This window comes from Pristiophorus japonicus, unplaced genomic scaffold, assembly GCF_044704955.1.
Source record: "Pristiophorus japonicus isolate sPriJap1 unplaced genomic scaffold, sPriJap1.hap1 HAP1_SCAFFOLD_128, whole genome shotgun sequence".
NCBI classification, from domain to species: domain Eukaryota; kingdom Metazoa; phylum Chordata; class Chondrichthyes; family Pristiophoridae; genus Pristiophorus; species Pristiophorus japonicus.
This window is the reverse complement of record NW_027250946.1, coordinates 1,339,088-1,350,667: the sequence shown is the minus strand read 5'-3', so window position 1 is coordinate 1,350,667 and position 11,580 is coordinate 1,339,088.

Genomic DNA, 11,580 nt, shown 5'->3' with positions numbered 1-11,580 from the left:
GACCTGGAGAGTACAATTAATACTGACCTGGAGAGTACAATAAATACTGACCTGGAGAATACAATAAATACTGACCCGGAGTGTACAATAAATACTGACCTGGAGAGTACAATAAATACTTATCTGGAGAGCACAATAAATACTGACCTGGAGAGGGCAATAAATACTGACTGGAGTGTACAGTAAATACTGACCTCGAGAGTACAATAAATACTGACCTGGTGAGTACAATAAATACTGACCTGGAGTGTACATTACATACTGACCTGGAGAGTACAATAAATACTGACCTGGAGAAGGCAATAAAAACTGCACTGGAGAGAGGAATAAATACTGACCGGGAGAGTACAGTAAATACTGACTTGGAGATTACAATAAATATTGACCTGGTGAGTATAATAAAAACTGACCTGGGGAGTATAATAAATAGTGACCTGGAGAGGGGAATAAATATTGACCTGGACAGTACAATAAATAATGACCTGGAGAGGACAAAAGATACTGACCTGTACACTGCAATAAATACTGACCTGGAGAGGGTAATACATACTGACATGGAGCGGGAAATAAAGACTGACCTGAAGATTACAATCAATACTGACTTGGAGAATCCAATAAATACTGACCTGAAGTGTACAATAAATACTGACCTGGAGAGTGCAATAAATATTGAACTTGAGAGTGCAATATATACTGACCTGGAGAGTTCAATAAATAATGACCTGGAGTGTACAATAAATACTGACCTGGAGAATACAATTAAGACTGACCTGGAGAGAAAAATAAATACTAATCTGGACAGTACAATAAACACTGACCTTCAGAGTACAATAAATACTGACCTGGAGAGCACAATAAATACTGACCTGGATTGTACAATAAATACTGACCTGGAGAGTACAAGAAATTCTGACCTGGAGAGTACAATAAATACTGACCTGGAGAGGGCAATAAATACTGACCTGGAGAGTACAATAAATACTGACCTGGAGAGTACAATAAATACAATAAATACCGACTTGGAGAGTACGATAAATACTGACCTGGAGAGTGCCATAAAAAATGACCTGGAGAAGGTAATAAATAATGACATGGAGATTACAATAAACATTGACCTGGAGAGGGCAAGAAATATTGACATGGAGAGTACAATAAATACAGACCTGGAGAGCGTAATAAATACAGACCAGGAGAGTACAATACATACTGACCTGGAGAGGACAATAAATACTGACCTGGACAGTACAATAAACAGTGAGCTGGAGAGCATAATAAATACTGACCTGAAGAGTACAATAAATAGTGACCTGGAGAGTACAATAAAAACTGAACTGGAGTGTACTATAAATAGTGACCTGGCGAGTACAATAAATACTGACCTGGAGAGGGTAATAAATACTGACCTGGACAGTACAATAAACACTGAGCTGGAGAGTATAATAAATACTGACCTGGTGAGTACAATAAATACTGACCTTGAGAGTACAATAAATACTGACCTGGAGAGGACAATAAATACTGACCTGGACAGTACAGTAAACACTGAGCTGGAGAGTATAATAAACACTGACCTTGTGAGTACAATAAATACTGATCTGGAGAGTACAATAAATACTGACCTGGAGTATACAATAAATAATGACCTGGAGAGTACAATAAATACTCACCTGGAGAGTACAATAAATACTGACCTGGAGAGTACAATAAATACGGACCTGGAGAGTGCAATTAATACTGACCTGGAGAGTACAATAAATACTGACCTGGAGAGCACAATAAATACTGACCTGGAGAGAACAATAAAGACTGATCTGGAGAGGGTAATAAATACTGACCTGTAGAGGACAAAAAATACTGACCTGGAGAATACAATAGATAATGGCCGGGAGAGTACAATAAATACTGACCTGGAGAGGGTAATAAATACTGACCTGGAGAGTACAATAAATACCGACCTGGATAGTTCAATAACTACCGCCCTGGAGAGAGCAATAAATGCTGACCTGGAGACTGCAATAAATACTGTCCTGTAGTTTACAATAAATAGTGATCTGAAGAGTACAATAAATAGTGACCTGGAGAGGGTAATAAATACTGACTTGCAGAGAACAATAAATAGTGACCAGGAGAGGATAATAAATACATAACTGGAGAGTGCAATAAATACTGACCTGGAAAGTACAATAAATACTGACCTGGTGAGTACAATAAATACTGACCTGGAGAGTCCATTAAATACTGACCTGGAGAGTACAATAAATTCTGACCTGGACAGGGCAATAAATACTGACCTGGACAGTTCAATAAACACTGACCTGGAGAGTACAATAAATACTGACCTGGAGAGTACAATAAATACTGACCTGGAGAGTGAAATAAATACTAACCTGGAGTGTACAATAAATACTGACCTGGAGAGTACAATAAATACTGACCTGGAGAGTACAATAAATACTGACCTGGAGAGGGCAATAAATACTGACCTGGAGAGTACAATAAATACTGACCTGGAGAGTACAATAAATACTGACCTGGAGAGTATAATAAATACAACAAATACTGACCTGGAGAGTACAATAAATACTGACCTAGAGAGTACAATAAATATTGACCTGGAGGGGGTAATAAATACTGACCTGGAGATTACAATAAATACTGACCTGGAGAGTACAATAAATACTGACCTGGAGAGTAAAATAAATACTGACCAGGAGAGTACAATAAATAGTGACCTGGAGATTACAATAATCACTGAGCTGGACAATCCAATAACTACTGACCTGGAGAGTACAATAAATAGTGACCTGGAGATTACAATAAAAACTGACATGGAGAGTACAATAAATACTGACCTGGAGAGTACAATAAATACTGACCTGGAGTGTACAATTAATACTGACCTGGAGAGGACAATTAATACTGACATGGGGAGGACAATAAATACTGACCTGGACAGTGCAATAAACACTGACCTGGAGAGTACAATTAATACTGACCTGGAGAGTACAATAAATACTGACCTGGAGAATACAATAAATACTGACCTGGAGTGTACAATAAATACTGACCTGGAGAGTACAATAAATACTTACCTGGAGAGTACAATAAATAGTGACCTGGAGAGGGCAATAAATACTGACCTGGAGAGTACAATAAATACTGACCTGGAGAGTACATTAAATACTGACCTGGAGAGTACAATAAATACTGACCTGGAGAGCACAATAAATATTGACCTGGAGAGTACAATAAATACTCACCTGGAGAGGGCAATAAATACTGACCTGGAGAGGGCAATAAATATTGATCAGGAGAGTGCAATAAATACTGACCTGGAGAGTACAATAAATACTGATCTGGAGAGTACAATAAATACTGACCTTGAGAGTACTATAAGTACAGACCTGGAGAGTACAATAAATACTGACCTGGAGAGGGTAATAAGTACTGACCTGGAGATTACAATAAATACTGACCTGCAGAGTACAATGAATAATGACCTGGAGTGTACAATAGATACTGACCTGGAGAGTACAATTAATACTGACCTGGAGAGGACAATAAATACTAACCTGGACAGTACAATAAACACTGACCTGGAGAGGAGAATAAATACTGACCTGGACAGTACAATAAACACTGACCTGGATTGTATAATAAATACTGACCTGGAGAGCACAATAAATACTGATCTGTAGAGAACAGTAAATACTGACCTGGTGAGCACAATTAATACTGAACTGGAGAGGACAATAAATACTAACCTGGACAGTACAATAAACACTGACCTGGAGAGTACAATAAATAATGACCTGGAGAGTACAATAAATACGGACCTGGAGAGTACAATAAATACTGACCTGGATTGTATAATAAATACTGATCTGGAGAGTACAATAAATACTGACCTGGAGAGTACAATAAATACTGACCTGGAGTGTACAATAATTACTGACCTGGAGAGTACAATAAATACTGATCTGGAGAGTACAATAAATACTGACCTGGAGAGTACATTAAATACTGACCTGGAGAGGACAATAAATACAATAAATACTGACCTGGAGAGTACAATAAAAACTGACCTGGAGAGTACCATAAATACTGACCTGGAGAGTACAATAAATACTTACCTGGAGAGTACATTAAATACTGACCTCGAGATCAAAATAAATATTGACCTGGAGAGTACAATAAATATTCACCTGGAGAGGGCAATAAATACTGATCTGGAGAGTACAATAAATACTGCCCTGGAGAGTGCAATAAATACTGCCCTGGATAGAGCAATAAATACTCACCTGGAGAGAACAGTAAATACTGACCTAGATAGGGTAATAAATACAGACCAGGAGAGTACAATAACTACTGACCTGTAGAGGACAATAAATACTGACCTGGACAGTACAATAAACACTGAGCTGGAGTGTATAATAAATACTGACCTGAAGAGTACAATAAGTAGTGACCTGGAGAGTACAATAAAAACTGACCTGGAGTGTACAATAAATAATGACCTGGAGAGTACAATAAATAATAAGCTTGAGAGTACAATGAATACTGACCTGTAGATTACAATAAATACTGATCTGGAGATGGCAATAAATACTGGCCTGGTGAGAACAATAAATACTGACCTGGAGAGTACAATAAATACGGACCTGGATAGTGCAATAAATACTGACCTGGAGAGTACAATAAATACTGACCTGGAGATTACAATAAATATTGACCTTGAGAGTGCAATATATACTGACCTGAAGAGTACAATAAATACTGACCTGGAGAGTACAATAAATGCTAATCTGTAGAGTACAATAAATACTGACATGTAAAGTACAATAAAAACTGACCTGGAGAGTACAATAAATACTGACCAGGAGAGTACAATAAATGCGGGCCTGGAGAGTGCAATAAATACTGACCTGGAGAGTACAATAAATACTGAACTGGAGAGTAAAATAAATACTGATCTGGAGAGCACAATAAATACTGACCTGGAGAGGGCAATAAATACTGACTGGAGTGTACAGTAAATACTGACCTCGAGAGTACAATAAATACTGACCTGGTGAGTACAATAAATACTGACCTGGAGTGTACATTACATACTGACCTGGAGAGTACAATAAATACTGACCTGGAGAAGGCAATAAAAACTGCACTGGAGAGAGGAATAAATACTGACCGGGAGAGTACAGTAAATACTGACTTGGAGATTACAATAAATATTGACCTGGTGAGTATAATAAAAACTGACCTGGGGAGTATAATAAATAGTGACCTGGAGAGGGGAATAAATATTGACCTGGACAGTACAATAAATAATGACCTGGAGAGGACAAAAGATACTGACCTGTACACTGCAATAAATACTGACCTGGAGAGGGTAATACATACTGACATGGAGCGGGAAATAAAGACTGACCTGAAGATTACAATCAATACTGACTTGGAGAATCCAATAAATACTGACCTGAAGTGTACAATAAATACTGACCTGGAGAGTGCAATAAATATTGAACTTGAGAGTGCAATATATACTGACCTGGAGAGTTCAATAAATACTGAACTGGAGAGTACAATAAATACTGACCTGAAGAGAGTAATAAATACAGACCTGGAGAGCGTAATAAATACAGACCAGGAGAGTACAATACATACTGAAATGGAGAGGACAATAAATACTGACCTGGACAGTACAATAAACAGTGAGCTGGAGAGCATAATAAATACTGACCTGAAGAGTACAATAAATAGTGACCTGGAGAGTACAATAAAAACTGAACTGGAGTGTACTATAAATAGTGACCTGGCGAGTACAATAAATACTGACCTGGAGAGGGTAATAAATACTGACCTGGACAGTACAATAAACACTGAGCTGGAGAGTATAATAAATACTGACCTGGTGAGTACAATAAATACTGACCTTGAGAGTACAATAAATACTGACCTGGAGAGGACAATAAATACTGACCTGGACAGTACAGTAAACACTGAGCTGGAGAGTATAATAAACACTGACCTTGTGAGTACAATAAATACTGATCTGGAGAGTACAATAAATACTGACCTGGAGTATACAATAAATAATGACCTGGAGAGTACAATAAATACTCACCTGGAGAGTACAATAAATACTGACCTGGAGAGTACAATAAATACGGACCTGGAGAGTGCAATTAATACTGACCTGGAGAGTACAATAAATACTGACCTGGAGAGCACAATAAATACTGACCTGGAGAGTACAATAAAGACTGACCTGGAGAGTACAATAAATACTGAGCTGGAGAGTACAATACATATTGACCTGGAGTGTAAAATAAATATTGACCTGGAGTGTACAATAAATACTGACCTGGTGAGTACAATAAATACTGACCTGGGGAGTACAATAAATACTGACCTGGAGAGGGTAACAAATACTGACCTGGACAGTACAATAAATACTGACCTGGAGAGTACAATAAATAATGACCTGGAGGGGGTAATATACACTGACCTGGAGAGTACAATAAATACTGAACTGGAGAGCACAATAAATATTGACCTGGAGAGTACAATAAATACTCACCTGGAGAGGGCAATAAGAACTGACCTGGAGAGGGCAATAAATATTGACCAGGAGAGTGCAATAAATACTGACCTGGAGAGTACAATAAATACTGATCTGGAGAGTACAATAAATTCTGACCTTGAGAGTACAATAAATACTGACCTGGAGAGTACAATAAATACTGACCTGGAGAGGGTAATAAATACTGACCGGGAGATTACAATAAATACTGACCTGGAGAGTACAATAAATACTGACCTGGAGAGTTCAATAAATGCTGAACTGGAGAGTACAATAAATACTGCCCTGCAGAGTGCAATAAATACTGAACTGGAGAGTGCAATACATAATGACCTGGAGAGTTCAATAAATACTGACCTGGTGAGTACAATAAATACTGACCTGGACGGTACCATAAATACTGAACTGCTGAGTGCAATAAATACTGACCTGGAGGGGACAATATTACTGACCTGGAGAGGTCAGTAAATACTGCCCTGGAGAGGGCAATAAATACTGACCTGGAGAGTACAATAAATACTGACGTCGTGAGTTCAATAAATACTGACCTGGTGAGTGCAATACATACTGAGTTGGATAGTACAATAAATACTGACCTGGAGAGTACAATAAATACTGACCTGGATAGTTCAGTAAATACTGACCTGGAGAGTACAATAAATACTGACGTGCAGAGTACAATATATAATGACCTGGAGAGTATAATAAATACTGACCTGGAGAGGGCAGTAAATACTGCCCTGGAGAGGGCAATAAATACTGACCTGGAGAGTACAATAAATACTGACGTCGTGAGTACAATAAATACTGACCTGGAGAGTACAATAAATACTGACCAGGAGAGTGCAATAAATACTGACCTGGAGAGCACAGTAAATACTTACCTGGACAGTACAATAAAAACTGACCTGGAGAGTACAATAAATACTGACCTGGAGAGTACAATAAATACTGACCTGGAGTGTACAATAAATACTGACCTGGAGAGGAGAATAAATACTGATCTGGACTGTACAATAAACACTGACCTGGAGAGAACGATAAAAACTGACCTGGAGAGTACAATAAATACTGACCTGGACAGTACAATAAATACAGACCTGGGGAGGGCAATCAATACTGACCTGGAGAATATAAAAATACTGACGTGGAGAGTACATAAAATAATGACCTGGAGAGTACAATAAATACTGAGCTGGAGAGTACAATAAATACAATAAATATGACATGGAGAGTACGATAAATACTGACCTGGAGAGTACCATAAAAAATGACCTGAAGAGTGTAATAAATACTGACCTGGAGAGTACAATAAACACTGACCTGGATAGTACAACAATAGTGACCTGGAGCGTAAAATAAATACTGACCTGAAGAGTGTAATAAATACTGATTTGGCGAGTACAATAAATACGGCTCTGGAGAGTACAATAAATACTGACCTGGTTAGTACAATAAATACTGACCTGGGGAGTACAATAAATACTGACCTGGAGAGGGTAAGAAATACTGACCTGGACAGTACAATAAATACTGACCTGGAAAGTACAATAAATAATGACCTGGAGATGGTAATATATACTGACCTGGAGAGTACAATAAATACTGACCTGGAGAGCACAATAAATACTGACCTGGAGAGGGCAATAATATTGACCAGAAGAATGCAATAAATACTGACCTGGAGAGTACAATAAATAATGACCTTGAGAGGTTAATATATCCTGGCCTGGAGAGTACAATATACACTGATATGGAGAGTGCAATAAATACTGACCTGGAGAGTACAATAAAAACTGACCTGGAGAGTACAATAAACACTGACCTGGAGAGTACAATAAATACTGACCTGGAAAGTACAATCAATATTGACCTGGAGATTATAATACATATTGACCTGGAGTGTACAATAAATACTGACCTGGAGTGTACAACAAATACTGACCTGCTGAGTACAATAAATACTGACCTGGGGAGTACAATAAATACTGACCTGGAGAGGGTAAGAAATACTGACCTGGACAGTACAATAAATACTGACCTGGAAAGTACAATAAATAATGACCTGGAGATGGTAATATATACTGACCTGGAGAGTACAGTAAATACTGACCTGGAGAGCACAATAAATATTGACCTGGAGAGTACAATACATACTCACCTGGAGAGGGCAATCAGTACTGACCTGGAGAGGGCAATAAATATTGACCAAGAGAATGCAATAAATACTGACCTGGAGAGTACAATAAATACTGATCTGGAGACTACAATAAACTTTGACCTTGAGAGTACAATAAATAGTGACCTGGCGAGTACAATAAATACTGACCTGGAGAGTTCAATACATTCTGAACTGGAGAGTACAATAAATACTGCCCTGCAGAGTGCAATAAATACTGACCTGGAGAGTGCAATAAATAATGACCTGGAGAGTACAATAAATAGTGACCTGGAGAGTACAATAAATACTGACCTGGAGAGTACAATAAATACTGACCTGGTTAGTACAATAAATACTGACCTGGATGGTACCATAAATACTGACCTGCTGAGTACAATAAATACTGACCTGGAGGGTACAATAATACTGACCTGGACAGTACAATAAATACTGACCTGGATAGTACAGTAAATACTGACCTGGAGATTACAATAAATCCTGACCTGCTGAGTACAATAAATAATGACCTGGAGAGTATAATAAAAACTGACCTGGAGAGGGCAATAAATACTGACCTGGAGAGGGCAATAAATACTGACGTGGAGAGTACAGTAAATACTGACCTGCAGTGTTCAATAAATACTGACCTGGAGAATACAATAAACACTAACCTGGAGAGTACAATAAATACTGACCTGGAGAGTACAATAAATACTGACCTGGAGAGTACAATAAATACTTAGACCTGGAGGGTACAATAAATACTGACCTGGAGAATACAATAAATACTAACCTGGAGAGTACAATAAATACTGACCTGGAGAGCACAATAACTACTGACCTGGAGTGTACAATAAATACTGACTTGAAGAGGGTAACAAATACTGACCTGGACAGTATAATAGGTAATGACCTGAAGAGGGTAATATATACTGACCTGGAGAGTACAATAAATACTGACCTGGAGAGCACAATAAATATTGACCTGGAGAGTATAATAAATACTGACCTGGAGAGTACAATAAATACTGACCTGGAGAGTACAATAAATACTGACCTGGAGAGGTTAATAAATACGGACCTGGAGAGTACTATAAATACTGACCTGGAGAGGGTAACAAATACTGACCTGGACAGTACAATAAATACTGACCTGGAGAGTACAATAAATAATGACTTGAAAGATGTTAATATATACTGACCTGGAGAGTACAATAAATACAGACCTGGAGAGCACAATAAATATTGACCTGAAGAGTACAATAAATACTCACCTGGATAGGGCAATAAGTACTGACCTGGAGAAGGCATTACATATTGACCAGGAGGGTGTAACAAATACTGACCTGGAGAGTACAATAAATACTGATCTGGAGAGTACAATAAATAGTGCCTTGGAGAGTACAATAAATACTGACCTGGAGAGTTCAATAAATTTCTGAACTGGAGAGTACAATAAATATTGCCCTGCAGAGTGCAATAAATACTGACCTGGAGAGTACAATAAATACTGACCTGGTTAGTACAATAAATACAGACCTGGAGGGTACCATAAATACTGACCTGCTGAGTACAATAAATACTGACCTGGAGAGGACAATAATACTGACCTGGTCAGTACAATAAATACTGACCTGGATAGTACAGTAAATACTGACCTGGAAAGAACAATAAATACTGACCTGCAGAGTGCAATAAATACTGACCTGGAGAGTATAATAAATACTGACCTTGAGAGTAATATAAATACTGACCAGGAGAGAACAGTAAATACTGACCGCGAGGTTACAATAAATACTGACCTGGAGAATACAATAAATACTAACCTGGAGATTACAATAAATACTGACATGGAGAGTACAATAAATACTCACCTGGAGAGCACAGTAAATACTGACCAGGACAGGACAATAAACACTGACATGGAGAGTACAATAAAAACTGACCTGGAGAGCACAATAAATACTGACCTGGAGATTACAATAAATACTGACCTGGAGTGTACAATAAATACTGATCTGGAGAGGGCAGTAAGTACTGACCTGGAGAGGGCAATAAATAATGACCTGGAGAGTGCAATAAATACTAACCTGGAGAGTACTATAAATTGTGATCTGGAGAGTACAATAAATACTTAGACCTGGAGGGTACAATAAACACTGACCTGGAGAATACAATAAATACTAACCTGCAGAGTACAATAAATACTGACCTGGAGAGTACAATAAATACGGACCTGGAGAGTACAATAAATACTGACCTGGAGTGTACAATAAATAGTGACCTGGAGAGTACAATAAATACTGACCTGGAGTGTACAATAAATACTGACCTGGAGAGTACCGTAAATACTGACCTGGAGAGTACAATAAATACTGACCTGGAGAGTACAATAAATACTGACCTGGAGAGTACAATAAATACTCACCTGGAGAGGGCAGTAAGTACTGACCTGGATAGGGCAATAAATATTGACCAGGAGAATGCAATAAATACTGACCTGGAGAGTACAATAAAAACTGACCTGGAGAGTACAGTAAACACTGACCTGGAGAGTACAATAAATACTGACCTGGAGAGTACAATCAATACTGACCTGGAGATTATAATACATATTGACCTGGAGTGTACAATAAATACTGACCTGGAGTGTACAATAAATACTGACCTGGTGAGTACAATAAATACTGACCTGGGGAGTACAATAAATACTGACCTGGAGAGGGTAACAAATACTGACCTGGACAGTACAATAAATACAGACCTGGAAAGTACAATAAATAATGACCTGGAGATGGTAATATATACTGACCTGGAGAGTACAATAAATACTGAC